Raw genomic sequence first — 21,266 nt, forward strand, 5'->3', positions numbered from 1 at the left:
TCATTGGTGTAATTTTGTGGCTGCCTAACAACCCCAATCAGAGGCCGGGTCGACAACAGTAAGGAGCTGAAGTTTGTGTTGTGTGCTCTCAGCCAAGGATTTTGGTCTTTTGTCTGTAATGTGAACAGTGTAACCCCAAAAGTGAAATTGCAACATTGTAGGTCTACCACAAGGTTCATTCAAGTAAAAGTTCTACATTCAGGTTAATTTGCATTTATTAATGCGAAGATGCAAAGCAGAGGTTTTGCAGAAGTACTGAATATGTGATTTTTTTTAAGTGAACAGTTTCGCTTGGATACATAAGTATACGTGAGAATAGTGCAGTTGCCATCTTAAAGTATGAACAGTGTTGCAAGGGAAAGAAGTCCAATTTACAATCCTGGAAGATTGTAACTGAGATTGTCTTTTCTTCCCTTTCAGACGAATCGTTTTGTGTTTCTGTTCATGTTGGGATCTGTTTGTTAAAGGGCTTTTGGAAAGTATGCTTAAGATCACTCTCTGTGCTGAAGCTATATAGTTGGAACCAGCAGCATGTTAGCCTTGTTTAGCACTTAGACTTTTTGTTTTTTGGCTGGTAGCATTTGCCAGGCAATAAGCAGTGACACCAGAAAGTTGATGTTCCCGGCCAAGAGAGAGTCCCACACATAACCCTATTGTTTTTACACATTGTTTTCTATACAGATGAAACAAATGAGGTATGAAGTGTGAAATGAGTGTGCTTTAGAGGTGCTGGGAGGCAGATATCGTTAGCTTTTGACAGAGCCAGACTAGATTTCTCCCATTTGCAGTGCTTAGCTAAGCTAACAGGCTGCTTTAGGCCTATATTTACCATGTGGCATGATTGGTGACATTATTGATCCTGTCATCTAACTCTGTGCAAGAAAGCGAGCGAACACATTTCAAAATGTTGAATTCTTCCTTTAAAAAAAAAAAAGAACGTCTGAAAAGAGCAGATGCTTGTGAAGAAGCTATGCAGACCAGCAATAAAAGTTCTTGTCTGGTATCCCAGGCTTTCAGTGATGTTGGGCTTGTACTAGTGTGCCGTCAGATTCAGCAAACCACTCCTAGCTTCAGATAACTGTAGCAATGACCCGCGTAAACATGAGGAATGCCATCTGTGCGTTAAATATGAGCACATGTTCATGACAATTGCTGATTAGCATAAGTAACGGCCCAATAATACCTCGCGCGTCCTGCCCCATACAGCCCATACATTAGCCTATAATTCAAATTACACAGTCAAACAGGATAATGTGATCATGACTATGAAGTGTAATTTATATAGGGTGTATAGTAATGAAATATAGAATCAATTAGTGAGAAACGTGGGCTTGGTTGACAGCAGATTGATTACACATGAGGTCTGGACCACTTGTAAATTGTGTTCATTCATGATACAAAATTTAAATTACAAGAAAATTGGTAAATGCTGCACATTCTCCAAAATCCGTGGTACCTGCCACTTAATAATGAATCTCTTCGTTCTAAAGGTTCTTGTATGACGCCCATTGTCTGTAAAGTCACCTTGTAGCTCTCGTGCCGACAAGTTTGTGTGCTAGTTCACTCACTTGCTGGCCAGCACCAAAACATCACACAGTCGTCATTATTTGATCAAAGGAAGACACCCGAATGGAAAAAAAAAACAAGTGGCAAGGGAGAAGCCAATAGAGAGGGAGAGAGACAGTAAGATGAGAAAGAAACTGAACAAAAGCTGAAATAAATGGAGAGCGATAATCAATAGCACACTTCACTCGTTTAAGAAGTCTTTGTCTTCTCTTCTCTATTACTGGCAGTTCATTTACTGACTCTAAAAGGTTCTTGAGGGTTTGAAGTGTGTGTGCTTTAGCGTCAAGTACTGCGCTGCCACGGGGGCAAAGCCTACAGCAGGGCTGCTGACATTTGTGACACTCGCACAACACTTGAAAAAAGCAGCAGATTAACTTCAAGACTCTGATCTTCAACTCTCGGTGGCATCCCATGTGCACTTACCCTTCAGCAATGGGATTTGTTGCGCGTGTGTGTGTGTGTGTCTCTCCAAGGTCTTGGCAGGTCTCACGCATACTCATGATAGACTATGTATATGAGAAGAATGAAGAAATATGCAAAACATTTTCCAGCGATTATTGGATTAATTCCTGTTTTGGAAAGAGGCAAGTCATAGCACACTGACCCCCCCCCCCCCCCAACCCCTCCCCCCTCCTCGCCACTCCAACTTTTGCTCTCTAACTCTCCCCTCTCTTCAATTCCTTCTGTCCCTCCAGCCATGCTTCTTTCCCTTTATCTTCACCGTTTTCTTCCTTGACACCCCCCTCACCCCTCGTCTTCTACTTTCCCCCCTTTCACGCACGCACAGACACACACAAATGTACGTTCTGAGTCTTGCCACACACACAGATAGAGGCAAATATGCGAAATACAGTTCAGCTCACCGAATCTGATTGTGCGCCAAACATATTGATTATAAGAGGAAATCAAAAGGCAGCGATGTCAAGTTCTCAACCAAGCTGAATGCTTCATGCACACCAACTCTTAATTTCTCATATTTTCTCCTCGTGCACATACTCACCCCACACTCTCTCTGCAGCTGTCCTCCCCCTCTGTCACTAAATTTCTCTCAGTTTCTCTGTTTTGCATGCAGCCACATGAACATCATCCTTCCCACCTGCTTTCTGTCACTCTGTTTCTCTCTCTCCTCCCTCTCCCTCATTTGGCCCCTGGCCAATCTGCCTTGTTGTAGGTAACACCACTCCTCTCCGCCCGCAGTCGCCCACAAACCCACATACGCTGCTGCAGCAGCATATTGCTGGTGAGAGGGAGACTCACAGCCCTCCAGTGTGTTTGTGTGTGGGAGGGTATATGCTTGCCTTCAAATATGTGTACCTGTGGGCAGTATCTACAGGTGTGTGTGTGTGTGTGCACGCACCTGCCAGCACATTTGGGTGTGCATGTGTGTAGTAGCAGATGCTATTACCTCTGACATATGTGGAGTGATTGGGAGCTGAGTGTGAGATGCCAGGGGAAATCATGGCTCTCTATCTGGAGAACAGAGATGGAGCACACTTAGTCATGCTGACGGAACCACCAAGGATGTAGTAGAAAGCTTTTAGAGTCTGTGTGCGCCACTTCTATGCCTATACGTGCATTAACATGCCTATCGGGTAGCGAGCGTGAATGTGTGCGTTTGTGCACGAGCGAGTGCCTGTACTTCACTACTGTCGATGCATCATGCATGTGTTGTGAAAATATGTCACGCCAGCCTATCATGAAATTAAATGGGTCATGAAAAGAAAAGAAAAGCTTATCAAGTCACTCCCAGGCACTGCATCATGCATATGCAGAATTTATGCAGAGAGAAAGTGGAAAGCTTTTAAGAGCTTTGGTGTCTGCAGTGATACAATGCTGTGCGGAAAAAGGCATAGAGCCGGCATTACTCATCTGAGTTTTGTGTGTATGTTTGAAAGCTATGTACAAATGTATCCATCCCCATTTATCCATTATCCATTGATGCCCCCCCCCCCCTCCCCTCGCTTTCCTTCCATAAAGTCAGAGCAGGGTTCACTTAGTAGCTGGTTCCTTGTTATTCACAGTTGAGGCAGCTACAGTGTGATACAGATTCACTGCTACAGGATGGTCCATGTGATCTACTGAAATAGATCAGCTGTAGTACAGCCTAAGGGCGTTCATCTGCAAATCAGTGTTCATCATCTTTAAAATTGAGGTTCATGACTCAAGAAAAACTTTTAATTTTCTCTGCAATGTATACTTAAAGGTGCTAAATTTAATATTTATTAAAATAAAAAGAAATAGTGGTGTAATGTCTACCTGAGCAGAGAATGAAGTCGCTCTTCCTCTGTGTGGGTTGTTATCTGAGCTTCTCCTAGCTTTGTTGGCATAGCCCAGCCGGCCGCGCAGGCTTTTAGTGCATGTTAGTGCATGTGCCCCGCTGGTTCATTCATAGCCGCCGCTCTGCACTCATACAGCGGTCACAGCTGATGACGCGGTCCCGACTAACTGTGTCGTTGCGGAAGTGTAGCGCCCACCCTCTGGTTCCTCCTCAGGTTAACACTGTTATCCCTGTCATTACTTTTGCCGTTGTTTGCCCTGTTAGCGCGGTTAGCACCGTTATCTGCGTGCACCGTTAGCTGCAAGCCGCAGGCTCAGCCATCACCATGTAGAGAGCCTTTGAGAGTCGTTAAGAGTTCATAGAAATACTCCCAATCTTGTATATAGCACCTTTAATTGACTCACTCAATTATATTTATTTTAAATAACTTGTTTAACTTGTTTGTCTGTGAAAGCCTATTAAATATGCGTGTTTGGTCTGCAAGCCTTAAAGAATTTCCCCATTGTTTTAGTGTCCCATGGAGTAAATCTGTTTTAAGGACGTTTCACACTCATGTATAAAATTCCTAAGTAAACCATTTTTTCTTTTTTGCATGAAAACAGTCAACTTAAAAAAATATATATATCAGCACAAAATATTTCGGACCATCAGCCTGTATCCCAATATTTGACCTGTAAATCCATACTGGTTGAACCCTGCTCGATTTTCCACCCCGTCTTTCTTTTTCATCTGCCTTTTTGCCGCTTCTTCTTTTTTTTTGGTCCTTTTTTACGAGGCTTGAAACTGAAATTCAGGCAGTTGAAGGCTTGTGCTGCGTGTATTTTAGTGTAAAGCTGTTGGAAGCTGACAACACAGCAAAGCTTAGCTGAGCCTCTGACTCTTTTGACACTCGAGAAAAATCGTTTTAACTAAGAAGCTGATAAACACAACTTTTGGATTTGTGTGGCATCCACCCTAAAAACATACGATATGTATATTTACGATGCATCGGAGCATGCCTGAATGAGTTTACATGTATGTTGTGTCTGTTCTTAAAAAATGTGATATACCGTCTCTCTTTTGTTTGCAGTGGCTTTATTCATGTATCCACTGTTCAACATGGTTTGTCATAATGCACAGCAAATCATAAAACCCATCACGATTTATGTGTGTTCGTCAGATGTCTTGCAGCTACGCACCACAGCATAAGATGAGTTACACATTACCGTAACCAACAGTGGAAACTCATCTTGCCATGCTGATGTTATTTTTGCACTGGCTTCTAAGCATTTTGATCCCAACCCTTCATATAGTTATTTGGCTGTAATATCTGATGAGTAAGCGCTCCCTGGTATTAATGTGCAACAATCCCGAGCACAGATCACATTTATATGAGGGAAAGGGAGAGGCTATGCTTCGGGAAACTGATGACACATGCAGTCTCTGAACATTACTTGATTTAGAAATTACAGTTCAGTGTCCCTGTGGGACTTGGAACCATGTAAAAAGCTTCCACTGAAATCCACTCATTTTAATCATACCAGAGATTTTTCAGGTCCTCCAGAAGCCGTTTTGGTTTGTGGCTCAGGGACAGTGGACAAGACAATGAAGCATAACAGGAATATTTATACTGACTCTGGAATGTCAGACAGAAGTATGTATGTGTGCGTGTATACACACAGAGGCTGAAGGCACATTGGGCGACTGTCTGTTGTCTCATTTTTGGCATGTTTTTGGTTTTTGGTGTCTGTGCAGACACACTTCCTTCTTGCATGCTGCTGTGTGCGTGATGAGTTCTGTGTCCTGTTGTGAGGCTGCCAGGCAGAAACAGTGTGTCGCCACTGGGAAGACACTCAGTTTGACCTAACGACACCAGTGTGAGATCAACAGCACGTCTTCACTGGCCTGAGGACAACGGGGACCTCTGGTTCATCCCCAAACTTAAAATAGCCCCGGTGGTTAATATTCTCTAAGCTTCACTCAGGGAACAGTAATCATAGGTTCATAATAGTTTTCAGCATTGAATCATCTCTATTATCTAAATTTTGAAGAGTGACTTTGCCCTTTGTGACTTTTAAAGTGTGCATTTTAAGCTGCTTCATAAATATGTTTACATTAACAATGGATGTAATAACTGTGTAATAACTGTCATTTATTGAGGCAAATCCACAGATAATTATCGCCTAACTTTTCAGTTCCCATCAGCTTTACAAGAATCTTTCAACTCATTGTTTGAGTTTTTTTGGCCCCCGACTTGTTTTCGCTCACTCTCTTCGCTCTCATCTGTGTAATTTTGTATAAATGGGAAACTGTTTGCTAACATGTCCACCATATCATCTCTACAGGGTGGTAATATATCAGTGCTGTGTTTTCATCATCAATTATCCTGCCAGTTTAAAGATTCAGTCACTCCAGACCAGGGATTCCCTGGGGGTGCGCGAGCTGCCTCTAGGGGGTGCGCGAGAGGAAAAGTGTAATGGCGGTCTGATGGTGTAATAATATTAAATATAAAAAAAAAATGTAATTTTAATTTAAAAACTGTCAGGTGGGACATCTGAAGCTATCAGTCATAAAAGAGGAGAGGGACAGAGAGAGAGAGAGGAATCGGAGGCGAGGGGAACGGAGAGGTGCGTGGGGAGAGACCGGGAGAAGAAATCGAGTCAGAGGAAGATGAGACGGAGGAAGGAGGAAGGGATAGCACAGACAAATCGGGAGCACATCGGCCCATCGCGGAGTCAAGGTGAAAAAGAGGAAACGAGAGTGAGCATCAGACTGGGGAAAAAAGAGGAAATATGATGAAAAGTGTGTGTCTGGGCTTCACTTGGATTGGCAACGCAGATTCCCCAAAGCCACAGTGCGTGGTGTGCAGCGAGGTTCTGGCTAACAGTCTGAAGCTCTTATTTACGTCGCCACCTGAACACCAAGCATGCCAGTGCAAGTCAAAAGCCCCTTACATTCTTTATATCGAAATTGGAGGAGTTACAAAACAGCCAAAAACAACTGCAGTCTCATTCATGTGTTGGTCTATAAATGACGCACTACGGGCTTCATATCTGGTTACAGAATAGCGAGAAAGGGGCTACCGCACACAATCACTGAAGACGTGAGCTTGCCAGCTGCCAGAGAGATGGTGGAATGTATGATTGGGGAGAAAGAAGCAAAAAAGTTGGACATGATCCCGGTGTCCAACAACACTGTGTCGCGCCGCATCGATGCTTTGTCCGAAGACATCCTGGCTACATTAGTCGCTCATTAATTGTAAATTAAATGTGATAATCTGCCTCTGAGCCTGTGCGTGTGTCCTCACATCCGTATTGCTCTTTAAAAGTGACGCCTTGTGTCACTGAAAGTTATTGAAACTTTGTTGCAGTGTTTCAGGGCGTTTTCACACCTTCAGTTCGTTTGCTTTGTTGCAGTTGCTCCTTTGTTCGGTTTGTGTTCACACTGCAACATTTAACAGCGGACTAAATCTTGTAAACAAATGCCACGCGCGAGCAAACTGTTCTCTCATTGGTCCGATTCTTATGCGGCTATGAAGGCTTAAAAGGCTCTGTTGCGTCTTTTTTTTTTTTTTTTTTCATGGGGGGGGGGGGGGGGGGGTGCGCGAACCCGGTCGGGATGTAGAAGGGGGTGCGCGGCCTAAAAAGTTTGGGAACCGCTGCTCCAGACAATGGTAGCGCTAGAAGCAGGCTGACTGAGCATTGCTAGCTAAACCAGTGCAAACCTGCGTCATTGATGGAAGTGTGACTCCGCCTGAAGGATGGAAACTTAAACGCACCCAGTAGGTCCTTTGCCGAGTTCATCTAATCATGTGGGTTGAAATCAGGTTACAAACTCTTTTTGCGGTTGCTAACTGGTAGCAAAACAAGCCTCATTAGCATCATTCCCTCTAATCTTGGAAAGAATGTTTGACTACTTGGTGATAGTCGCTCTCGATAGTCATTCTCATTATGGAGTGCTTTTCATTTTTGGAAGGCAGTGGCTCTGTCCACTTCAGTTTTGGCTCCAAGACAGCTGATTTCCATTTTTTGCAGCTTCACTGTTGCAACTGCCTGTAATGTAAATCGCATAATGTCCCTTTCAGCAGAGAGATGAAGAACTCAATGACACTGGGTGCTTAGATCGCTAAATTACCCAAACTGGACGTAGGCCAATTACCCACAGCTCCTCGAGTTAGTGAGGAAGCAATCTTGCCTGCTTACAGTCAAACTTTGCTCAACATCATCTCGTAAATTGAGTTATGTTTTCGTCTTTCATGTCACTGATGCAGCAACAAGACAGCTTAAGCACTCCCAATACATTAACAGCAAAGATTGCTTCTCTGTGAAGGCCAGTCAGCGAGGAATAAGTTAGCTTAGTTCAAAATCACAAGAGTTTAGGGAAAGAAACGTGAACTATGGGAGAAGAGTTGATCAAAAAGAAATGTTGGCAGTTAAACTGATGAATTCCTTTGAAAAAGCTGTTCCCCAAATGGCTCTTCCCCTTGGGCAGTCTTTGTTTAATAATTTAATTGACTTCCAGTTTACAGCAGCAGACAAAGTTTCCCTACAGGGAAAAAGTTTAGCATTGGATATTCAGGTTTGATGAAAATTCTTTTGTACAAGTGTAGGACTGTGAAATGGAAAGATAGACGGAGAAACCCAAGTGATTGTTTGGTTCAAGCAATATGCAAAAATGTCATTGAAATGTTGAGGCTACGTGCTTTTTAAGTTACCTTAAGTTGTCCCATCTCTGCAGTGTAACATATCTCTCATCCATGAAGTTGTCTTTGTGTGTTGTTTTGGCTGGCTGAGGAGAATTGCAGTCTCCCACACTGTTCTCTAGCATCTCGCTGCGTCTCAGACACACAGCTGCCTCGGACAGAAATGTTCTTCATTCCATTCCCATGAATCTCTGGCTTCCTGAAACAAGCACATTCTCTCTCGAAGCGCACGTACACACACACACACACACACACACACACACAACGATGAGCTCCGTTATCTAACACAGTGACACTCATAATGTAGGAAGCCAGGAAGTGCAGATCTAAAAGAAGCCACTGCCTGGAATCCATTGCTACATGTTGTTGCGGGAGATTTCTTTTGTTGGACTTTTGTAGATGCCAGTGTTAAAGTTAAAGTTTTTTAATATATTCTGAATATATACGTATCTGCATTTTAAGCATTTGCATTTGTATTGCTTTCTATCCTGAGGAATTGACTTGTGAAAAGAGACAGAAAAGTTCCGTTTCCAATTGTAATTACTCATCTACCCTGATTATTATGTTCCAAACACTTCCATATTGGAGCTGAACCAGACAATTTAAGTCAATCTGTCTAGAAAATACAACCATTGTTGTGGCAAAATACAAAATGGCTGTGTGTTTAGATTAAACATTTAAAAAAAAACTCTCTGCTTCCATGTATTCAGCAGTTCAGGCCTGTATTCCTCCACAGCATGCACTGTTGACCACAAGTGAACCTGCGTCTTCTGTGAGGTGCACCATCGGGCACAGTTGGTCCAAGATGTACACGTCATTCGGGTTTAAAATATTTTACAGCCGCGTAGCAGCAGGACAACATGACCATAAATTGACTTTGGACAATTACAGTTACCCGTTAGCTTCCTCAATTCATGTGACATAAAGATTGAGAACAAAATAACGATGCTCTAAAAGCGGGACACTTGCAGGGCCTCTTTTATGGCTTCTAAAAAGGGACACATCATCTATCCTCTCTGGCCAGCACGGTGGTGACAGCAGCATTCAGCTCCCTGTCTACCAAAGCTCCACAGAGAGACACACGGCCACGGTTACATCTCAGGTCATGCATACAGTACAAACATCACCATTCATATCTTCTTACAGTATCTGTGGCATAAAGATGGCTTGAAAGATGCATGAAATGGTCACAAGCGCGCGCACACAGACAAGATACAGATCACAGCCCATGCATTGAAAATGATTTTCTTGGAAGTGGAAATTGCTCATATTTGACCTGTCATTGACCTGTCAGCTTAAGTAAGTATTACAATAATGAATAAAAGTAATAGTAAATGGATGCTTTTCTCGTCTTCCGTCCACTCAAAGCGCTTTTATACTCCATGTCATCATTCACACCCATTTAATATACACATGGGCTGTGGTGACATGGGCTACCATGCAAGGTGCCGCCTGCCCATCAGAACTAAGTAACGTACAACATTCACACACCGTGGGCACAGCTACGGGAGCAACTTGGGGTTAAGTGTCTTGCCCAAGGACACATCGACGTGGACTAGCAGAGCTGATGATAGAACCGCCGATCCTCTGATTGAAGGACGACCCTGCTCTGCCACTGAGCCACAGTACATCCAGGTATCGTGTGTATACCAACATACAGAATATACACAAACCCTCTCTGCATTTGATATCACCGGTTGTTCTTTAGAAACTTCCCGTTGGAATCCAGCAGCTAACAATGTTCGTAAAAGCCATCAAGCGAATGCATGTCCTTCATAATCCGGCAGGCGGCTGCTTCATTTTGATGAAACTCCGATTTCTGTCAGAAGTTTGTTTGCATTGCATTATAGTTTGTGTATTAAGCCAAACCTCCAGATATGATGTTCACATGGATGACAAGTACAAATGTGATGTTAGTTTTCTTTTTATATGTGAAAAGAATATTGAATACGAAGCTTAATTCTGATGTCACTGATCTGCAAGAACATCCGTGAAAGTTCCTGTTTAGCGCGGGTTAGTCTGTAACATAGTTCATCTCCCCGGGGAGTCGAGAGGAATGTCTGTTCCAGATATCGACGCCAGAGAGCCAACCAAGCAGAATCACAGGAACGCAGGGAATGTGTCTTCTCTGTTTGCATGGCGGACACTGTCCAGACTGGTTCCCTGCACTATAACTCTGGTGTCTGGTCATATCACGAATGCAGAGCAGTGCCGCGGAGCCACAGTTCGGCTTGTGTTGTGTGATTCTGCACTTCGGCTGTCATCCTTTTAAGATGTTTCGCTCCTTAAGTGAGCCGGAGCTGGGTTTCTCAGCATGTGAATCCATGGTGTTGTACCATGTCGCAGTCAGAGTCGAAGCTGAGGATGTCATGAGGATGTCATATTGATGTGTGCAATGATACTCAGATTTTTATCTCTGTCCCTCTCACATTCGCTCACTTCCTCTTTTTCTTGCTGCAGTGTCCATCTCATTTTTTAGGCTTCCTGCCAGCAGCTGGCGTGGTAACGTGTCATATATAGATGTTATGCTGCTGCCATCAGCACTAGAGTTGCGTGACCTCATCTATAAATACATGACAGTCCGTCCAATTAGATAAGGCAAAGTATCGTAGAGATGGAGTAAATCACTTCGCCCACCTTGGAGGAAGCAAAGCCATCTGTTAGGGTGGACAGATCCACTTTGATACTAATAGAGCCGCTCTGTCTTGTCACTGACCACTGCCACTGTGTGTGAAAGGGAGGAGGGGAGTGTGTGCAGGCTCTGACTTCTTGTTATTGTGCATTGTGTATATATACACGTCTGATTAGTTGTGTGCATGTTCCCTGCTTCACCCCGGGAAGATGAGAGTCTGGGTCTTTTTCTGCTCCACATCTGAATGCCTGCAGGGCTCAGAAGGGGGTCTCCTTGTGGTAGGCAAGATAAAACGCTTCAGGGTGGAAATCTCACCGTTTCTCTCAAACTATCACTTCCAGTGCCACTGAAACAGCAGCGAACATAAAGCTGTCGTTTCCCTTTACACTTTCCATTGTGCCGCAAGTCAATTTCAAACATTTATTTTGAAATTACGAGCTACAGAGCTCAGGGATCCCATTCAATAAGTCAGATGGCAGTGCTGGGGAAAAAAAGAAAATTATATAGGCTTGTGCAAAAGCAAGGTTTTTTTATTGGGGAGGCAGGGAAGTGGAGAAGCATATTTGTGGCAGATTGAGTTAAATACGCGCTGAGATCTGTCGAGATAAGCAAAAGTCTCAGAGACGACGTATTTCTGGAACTGAATTTGAGACTGCAGTAAAAGTAGCTTGGAATCACAGTTGCTTTACGTCAGAGCCTTCTGTGCCTCCGTTTCCCCAGTAATGATGCACAGTGATGATATGTTGTGTTAAGATGCCCTTCAGCAGGCAGCATCATCTCAGGTTCAATTTTCGACACACATCATGACATGTGTTTGCGTTTTTAAAGTACATGTGCGTGTATGAGTGTGTAGTTTACCCTCCTGCTGGTCGCATTAGTCTCGTATGCTTTCAGAAACGAGGCGCTCGCCGCCTCTGAACCCTGTCACCTCAAGAGAAATCAGCTAACCGTGTTGCTCATAACCTTATCCCGCTCTCGCAGAACCGACCCCCATTTCTGTAGTCCATGAGCTCGGATGAACTCCTCTGGAGGTTTTACTAGAAGCTGACAAGTGTAAAGCTTTTAGCTTGGAAAGTGTCATTCACACCAGATTATTGTTCCAGTTATGTGGCTGAACGCTGAACAGCAATGCGAGTCCACAGAGAGTAGATTCATTTGTAGCACTTCAATAATTGAAGATCAGATAAAACATGTCATTTCCACTGGGTCTGCTGTTTGCAGTGGTACCCGAAGTTGTTGTCTGCTCTGTATCTTTACGCAACTGACCCAATAGAACGAGCAAAAATAGCACTAAGTCTTGGAGAAAGGACTCTTATTATCAGTTATTTTTTTACAAAGAAATTAGGAGAGGGCGACAGCTGACGTTGTAGAAAAGCAAGTATAGCAGATCAGAGGTGGCAAGAGCAGTGGGGGCGGGAAACAGAAAGAGAAGCGAAAGGGATTCCATCATGTTAGACGTTCAGTGTGTTTCACTCATCATCGCTTGACGAGCCCTCCCTCCCAGCCAACCCGCCTGCAGCAAACCCACAGGTGAGGTTTCAGCCGTCAACATGTCTAACAGAAAGTAGTCAATAGATAAACATCAGATTGTGCAGAAATGCTGTTTAAAAGCAATAGTTTGACAATTTAGGGAAATATGCCTATTCGTCTTGTTGCTTCGAGTTAGATGACGAGATCAACACCACTCTCATGTCTGTAAAGTCAATGTGTATCTGCAGCCAGCATGCTGGTGAGTGAAGCTCAGCATAATGACTGTAAACAGGAGGCTCGTCTGACTGTGACAAAACGTGCCTTCCAGCACCTCTCAAGCTCGCTAATTATCATGCTATGTGTTGTTTGTTTACCCATACAAAAATTGAAAGGTAAACATAAGGTGAGGAAATTGTCTGAGCACCTGAACTGAACCCCCATAAAACGGTGAATTGTCGTTTTTATTCACTACAGTTTTTGTGCATTTTAAAGAATCAAGATGTAATGTGTGGATTCATGCAGTCTTTATGTTGAGCTAAGCTAACCTGCTACTACATATTCATGATACAGATGTGAGATTTTCATCTCACTCTCTGCAAGAGTGTGAAGAGGCATATTTCCCTAAAATGTCAAACTATTGCTTTATGCATATTTTAACATTTCATTTTATTCATGTCATATACCATGTTTATAGATTATCAGTGGCACGTGTGTAGACAACAGACGCAGAAACTATCGCTGAAGACTGTGAGCCAACTGCTTTCTTGTGCTCAATACGTAGCCGAGTTTTCTTAATTGTCACTCTTTGTGTCTCAGATGATGCAAACGTATCTTTATGTGATTCCAGACAGGCTTAGTTCATCATCACCATCGAATGTTTTGGAGGATTATAGGATACAGCCAAGTGATAGGAGTCTCAAAAGAGCAATAAATTAGGTTCACTCTAATTAAAATGCGATACAGGGGAGGAGGAGAGAAACACAGAGACGGAGCTGACAGTCGCAGTGTACATGTCCATGCACGCATCCAGGTGCACAGAAAGAGAGATCGCAATGCTGAGATAGAAGAAGACGATAATGATGATGATGATTGTGAGACCATTCCTAGAAAATCACTTCATCTGCCTGAATCAGTGGTCTCCTCCTGGCAGCCTTGTCTCAGAGGGGGGAAATGGGTTTGAGGTTCAGTGTTTGTGAAGTGCACATGAATTTTCCACAAGCGCAAATGTGGTGCGGCCCATGTGTCGGAAGTGAGATTATCTGGTGTGTCACTTTGCCACGAGTGATCTAGTAAAACACCGTCAAGGACTCTGAAAGCTGTGGGGCCGTGATGAAAACGTCATAACTGTCATGTCAGTTATTCATTGCGTTTTCACAGGCAAACCGCTCTGAATCTCGGTGTCTTCGGGGAATGCAGCACCAACTCGTCTCTATCAGTCTTTCCCAATGGCTTTCAATAATGTCCTCTGTAGTGATAGACTCTAATGAGAGACAGCAAGCATAACGTGAAAGTGACAAACCAGAGAGGGACATTCACATTTTGTATCAGCTTTGTAACAAGACATTTGTCACCGCCACATGAATGTGTCTGAGATGTTTTCACAAGTTTTTCTCTTTCCCTCACTTTGGGTGGATGTGTTGGTGCTTAAAGGCTTAATGGGAGGTTTAGTGAGAACAACACCTTGGTTTCAGTAAAGCAGTCTTTCTGGATCGGCTAACCAGGCTCCCCTGGCGCTGTGCTTATCTTACTTTTGCGGTAACTTTTTTGCACAACGCTGGGTGCGGTTGAAATCACTGGGATTATACGACTTAATCAGAAGCACGTGCTGATTGTAATGATTCAAATGAAGGATGTTGGTGTGAGATTCATGCAGCCAGTGTGGAATTGCAACGCTGATGTGAAATTACCTCTTAAATCTCCGGCTCCAGTGAGCGAAAACCAACATGAGGTCGTTTTATGCTTGTGCACGCATCTGTATTATTTACGAATACAAAACATACACTGCCTTCCAACCTCGTCTTGGGATTTTCTGCACTTTCGGCACCCGGCTAACCAATCGGGTTTAGCTGCCGCTTGTCTCTGTGTGTCTCATTACGCCGTTATATTTATGAGGGTGTTCACGACACGTCTCTGTGACCTCCTGTGGGTGCTGGCTTTGCAGCTCTGCGACTTCCACTGAAAACAATCTATTTTTCACTTTTTAAGTAATCATACGGCTCATCTAGATTCATGTCAAAGTCTAATGAAATAGATTCTTCTTCTTCATCACATACTTCATCAAATACTCGATAAAGATTATCTACGAGAACCTTAGACTGAGCTAAATGAAAGTATGAAGTCATTGTTTTTATGTCGACTCTTCTGGAGACCATATTGATAGAAAGGTACAGCACATCTTTGCTGACACGATGTTGCTATTTTGTTGATCATTGTTCATTGTAGCAATGAGTCAGAGGGTTTTAGACCCAGAGCAAAGCAACAGCCTCTGGATTCTCATCAGGCAGAATGACTCAGACCCAAAACACTGCTCTCTCTGTTATTGCATTTTAGAAAATAAGGAAAATGAATCGCAATGTCATATGAATAAACCAACGAGTCGGCAGCTTGATAATTGTATTCCAGCCAATGAAATGTGGCTCTGCGCGGCTTCCTCTTTCTTTCTCTCGCCGTCTCGTTGCGGCTTTCCGTACCTCCTCTGGTTTTTCATGCAGGAGCTAAGCGGGCATTTTGGCTGAATTGATGTGTGAATGTGAGATTGCAACCAATCAGGAGAAATAAGAGGACAGTGAAGCCCATCAAGCTGCAGGCTGCCACTTGGAGCGGGTGCTGTGGGAGGTGAACGTGGAGGACAGGCGGTTAGTAACGAGCCATGGAAATCCTACCTAACGAGCTGGGCCTCGTCCTTACTGTCACACATGGCATCTCTATCAAAACATCTACAGTGCATGGCTTGTGTATTTATTTATTTTATTCATAGTTTATATCCACATATATATAGTTTAAAATGTGCAAAAGTTTGCCCACAGGCTTGTTTCCATGCCCTATAAAACATTGCAAAAGTAACAAGCCAGCGTTTTGTAGATAATGTTGTGGGAGCCGAACTGTCACCAGACTGTCAATCTTTCTTTGTTTAAGAAAAAAATAAAAAGCGGCCTCTGAAAGAAAAGAAAGATAGAAAAAACCTCCAAAGGACAATCGCTCCTCCTGTTTCAGATGTCGGTTACAGGACCGTGTTTTCAGAGGCAGCAGGAATTCCCTGCGTTGCTGAAGGACACTTCAGATGCTCATTGACTCAAGAGATTTAACCTGGACTATTGCACCCCCCCCCCCCCCTGCTCATTAGACCACTCTGCTGCCCATCAAAGCCTACATTTTAAGATGTGAACCACACTGGTGTAGTCCTTTAGGGCCGCTGAAGGTGTTCTCCAACATTTACCGTTTTAACCTGTAGAGTTAGAACAGTAGACCAGTTTATTCTTCTTGTGTTTTGTTCACATCTGTCACAGTCCAGATATTATCAGGAATGTGAAGATGCGGCCTCGTGGATGCAGATATGGGGTTTATCTGCTCGGCTCAGGTCTGCTGTTCGGATCGTTATCTGTGGGCAAAGCATACCAAGCAACAAATCAGACCCAAACATGCTGAGCAGTTGTTTGTGACCGTATTCATTTGACTTGTATCTTGTAATCTGATGTCAGTCACAGATTAACAGAAACACATTCACCAAGGTGCCCTTGTCATAGCTGATTTAGGATAGCTCCAGAGCTGTTCGCTCTGTTTCTCTGGAATGTCCTATCAATAGTGCACATAACTTTGTAAACACTATAGATCACACTAAATATTGGTGTGTGTGATATATGATGACATTCAAAGGCCCGTTGCTGCTCCACAAAGCAGCCAAACCAAGCCTCCGTGACAATAGTGTCTTTAGTCAGGAGTCACAGTTGTTGGCTTCAGCTCGAGTCTTATTCCTGATCTAGCCCACAGCTAGCAGCACCATCCCAATGATATCACTGCTGTGGATGTGGCTGCACGTGGATGACAAGGACTTGTTATGAGCTGCACAGCATACTGTACAACAAGATGACGGAACTATTTTAAAGATCCACTCATGCTCTGTACTGTCGGCTCTGGTGTCTGTGGGATGTAAGTAATTCCCAAATCCAAGAAAAAGCAGCTTCACTCAAATATCTTTTGCATCAGTCAGATTTCAATTTCCACTTTGACTTCTTCTCTGGAAATGCTTTATCAAAAGTCAACACTACATTAGTTCTATAATAATCATTGAATAATCATACCAATTCAAAGTGGCATTTTACTTACAGCACGAGTTAATAGATTTGTAAGATATACTTTATTTTTCACTGTTTACTCCAAAAACAGGTGAAAAAGAGTTCCCCTCTCTCTGTCTTTCTCTCTCTCTTAAGCAGAGATATTGATCATATTGAACAACCGCCAAGCCACTGGTTCATGTGGTATTTTCCTTTCTTAGTGTTAATCATTGAAACTGAATTGCACTGTTCCAACAAGAATCCAGAGTAGGCCGATTTAAATGAAACGGAGAGATCCTTTAAGCCCATTCAACTATATCTCTGTTTTCTACCAACCCCGCTTCATCTCTGTCCAGACCCCCCTAATCCGCAGCATTAAATTCCCATCTCTTAACATTCAAATATCACATTCTAAGCCTGTAAGATATGAGACTGTCTCATGAAGGCCATTGGGAAATGGCCAGGGATATTGCTTTGCCTCATTTTCCATCTGTGTTTTATTTTTCCATCTTATTCTCTGCATCCTTTCTTCTTCTTGTTACTAGTCCTGGGTCAGTCTGTCCCTGACTTAAACAAATAATTGGGAAGCTAAAAGCACACATGGGCCCATGGGATATCTGAGCGTCTTATAAACAAAATCAAATGCCAGCTTGTGTTTGGCCTCCTCGCTGCTGTTCAGCAGTCATGACGGTTCATTATTCCCTTTCAAACCTACAGAGAGATTTCTTGATCCTAATCCCCTCATGTGGCTAAAAAGTTGAATTACTATTGGATTTGTGTCCATTTAAGATGGCTCTTTCTCATAATAAGCCTTAAGGGAAAAAAGCAATTGTAATTCGTGGTATAAGCAGTGAGAAGTTGACTCTGGCAGCATAGACTTGTCCTTCCGTACCCTTCCCTGCTTTCCTTTTCCTGCTTTCTCTCAGCAACTTCAAATAAATTCCCCCACCAGACGTATGAATGAAAGTACGCATCTTCGAGCCGTCAGCTCCCATTCTTCGCTGCTCCCCACTGTTTCGGGATTCCTTGAACGTTCACGCGGTCGCTCACAGCTTGAGGGTCGCAGGAGTCCATTCGGAGTTTAAATATGTTTCATCTTATTCAGAGCAAACGCTTTGAAAGTGAATACCTGACAGTCCGCTACAGAGATTTTTGTTGTATATTTATTTTCATGTTGAATCGGTAGCAGGGGGGAACTCTCGTGTACTACAAAGCCAAAATGAACAAATGGACTGCTTTTGGTCGCGAGATACTGTTCACATTTTAGCTAGTTTTAAGTGTCCCTATTGGTCTCATTAATTGGGCTTCAGAGGTTGTCATACCCCGCTACAATCGGTTGGTCTCAAGCACTCTGCCCTATGAAATATTATCCTCCGACAAAAACCCTGCTTCCCAGAAGGCTTGTGTTACTGACACATCCAGATTCTGAAAAGCCTCTTGTTAACAACAGCTGTAAAGCGAGCTTGTTCTATTCGATTGCTCTTTCTCGGGGTTAGTCTCCCCCTCTTTCCTTCCCTTTCATTTCTGTTCCTCTTACTGGCTTGTTGTGCATGGGGGAGGATCCCGCATTAATTAAAAAGAAGGAAAAAAAAGACTTTGAAGTTGGATACTTTGCCTTTGGGCATTCTGTTCCAGTTTCTTTTGTTGTGGCGGTGGTTGAATTTTTGTTGTTACATCATCGCACCGACCCAGAGATTCAGCCACTGGACGATGTCGTCTCATTTGGGAAGCAATGACGTGCAGTTTAAACCCCCTGTGTACATTTGTTCCCTATATCCAAGCACTTCTTAATATTTAGGACAGAGCTTTTGCCTGCCCGATGTGTGGAACACTCTCACTGCCTCACTTTTGTTGCGATTACCTTCTTGAACTTGAATTTGACCTCAGATAGAAATCCTTTCATGTTCCTGTGGCAGAGGAACAAAGAGCTTAGCCCATGCCTCAGGTTAAGGAGTAACACATTACACTGTAATTGGATTACCGTAATATGATATCACAAATTGCCAACTGCTAATTTGTCACAGTTACGACTGACGCACAATATTTCTTTTCAAAAATCCTTCATTGGCTTGTTGGATTTCGCGTAAATATGAGTATTTGGGTTGACACCTTATCGACACAAATAATTGTATTTCCGTTTGATCAATCTACGGACTCTGTGAACAGTGATGACTTGGGATTCAAACTGTGACGGCAGTCGAATGTGTGTTCAGTAAAACCTCCATCATACGCAAGTGTTCTGGAGAAAATGTTTTTTTTCCCCACAATCCTTCTCTCCAGTCTCGGTGTAGCGACTGTAATATAAATAGGGATCAGTCCTTTTTTAGTTTCAAAGAGAGATGGGATCATCTGTAAAGGAATGAGACCCAGGAGCCCCTCAGCACAATGAAGTCATATGAGGGGGTGGCGATCTAACCCAAGATGATGGGCTGTCAGCAGCTGCAGTTCTATCTGTGCCAAGACGGACTGACAAAGGACTGAAGTAGGACAGAGCGAAGGAGGAGACAGACAGCCAGGTCAGAGGGAGAGTAGATGTACTGTAGAAAAGAGAGGAAGGTAGAGAGTGACAGAAAGACAGAGAATGAGGGGAAAAGAGAGCTGCAGCAGAGACACAAGACTGAATTCGAGGGCAGGCCAGACTGGAGCTACTCTGCCAAGCTGCCCCTCTCAGGACGGGACTCATGCCTATTTAAATCCCTTCAACCCTCTCCATCTCTGTGGCACTCTCTCTGTTCACTCTCATGACATGCCACGTCCAAAGCTGAATCAGTGAATGAATGATAGCCCCTTGTGCAAAGAGCCCTGCCTATACCCAGCAAGCCCCATCATGTGCCTCAAGCAACTGAAATGCAATTTGTCAGTCATTTCTACTTGCCCTTTACTCCATTCAGGGGTTCCTCTGCTCTCCCTCCTCTCACTCCTCCGTCTCCCTCCAGCTCTTTTATCTCTCGCTGTCTCCTTAATTGTGTGCCTTATTGTATTGATCACCCTGTCTTCCTACTTTGCCTGCCAGTATCAGTTGAACAGTCTCAAATGATCAAAATATAGCCCTAAAATGAAAGTTGAAGTTGCGCCCGTGGTTGGAAGTTTAACATTCACATGGTTATAAAGTTTACTGAGTGGAGATTTCATTTATTCTTTTTGAAAGTTATGTTACAGCTCATGATGCTACAATGACTTTCTGTTTAAATAGTTTATAGTTGTAAATAGTTTGTATGGTGCTGCAGATATTTCCTAGCAACCGATTTATACATTTCAGGTCTTTATCAGTTATGACATGAAGTTTGAATGATTCAGTAAATCAGTAAACTAGCTTGTAGTTCCAAAGAACTAAGGCGGGACCTCACACACCATATGGTGAAACCTAATATTGATGTTCTGTTCACGTTCCGAACAGTTGCCATAGCTGCTCTGATGATGATTTTGACAGAATAAGCCATCGCATCATGTTCCTGATTGTCACCATCCATCCAACACTTGCTGGCACCCTCTTCCACCCTTCACACCCTTTTCTCCCTCCATTTCTTCCTTCATCCCTGTTTTTCTCTGCTCCCTCTCTCTCAGTGGTTCTAGCCGTCTTTGATGTCTGTTGTGTGTTTTAATGAGTTTGTTTTTGACGGTTGCTCTGCCTCCCCCCCCCCCTCTCTCTGCCACTCATCCTGCCTGCCGGGCTGAAGCCACAGGAGTGCCGAGCAGAAACTTATCAACACACACAGACGCACACACACACACACAACAGACGTTTTGTGGTCACTTGTAGAACGGATACACACAAACAAGGTTTAGTGGCTTTATTCATCGACATGTGCAAGTACAAGCAGATGTCATCTGCATACACAGAGAAATACGGATATTGTGTATCTCAAATTTATGAATGCAGACACACCTGCTGAGTCACACACATAAAGACGGACTGAAACACACACACACATGCATGTATGTATGTATGTTGAGGACGGAGGAGTTTGCCTCACTGCAGTCTCATGGGAGGCAGCTGTGTGCTGATGTATTAATCATCTTTGTCTCCAGCTTGCTAATTAATGACCCATCTGTCCCCTCTCACTGATGTTCCACTTGAAACTCCCTCACACACAAACACACTCGCGCAGGGCTGCGACACAACAAAAGTACAAGTTCCAGTGATGTCTCTCCAGCTCCAGACACTGAGCCCCATTCATGTAGAAGACCATAAGAAGAGTGTCTGTGGCAGCTTTGTCAGGGCGGAGTTCTCCTCTTCAGTTGCGTTTAGGTGGCGGACGTTGTGCGTTCGGGCTTGTCTGTGTGTGTGTGTGTGTGTGTGTGTGTGTATGTGTGTGTCTGTGTGTGTGTGTGTGTGTGTCTGTCTGTGTGTGTGTGTGTGTTTATGTG

General features: G+C 43.5%; 1 protein-coding gene across 3 annotated transcripts in view; it reads left to right on the forward strand.

The window, feature by feature from the left end:
* Nucleotides 1–21,266, forward strand: part of mid2 (midline 2) — a 99,159-nt gene that overhangs the window by 37,369 nt on the left and 40,524 nt on the right. The window lies entirely within an intron of this gene.

The sequence above is a fragment of the Melanostigma gelatinosum genome (assembly GCF_949748355.1).
Source record: "Melanostigma gelatinosum genome assembly, chromosome: 5".
Classification (NCBI taxonomy): Eukaryota; Metazoa; Chordata; class Actinopteri; order Perciformes; family Zoarcidae; genus Melanostigma; species Melanostigma gelatinosum.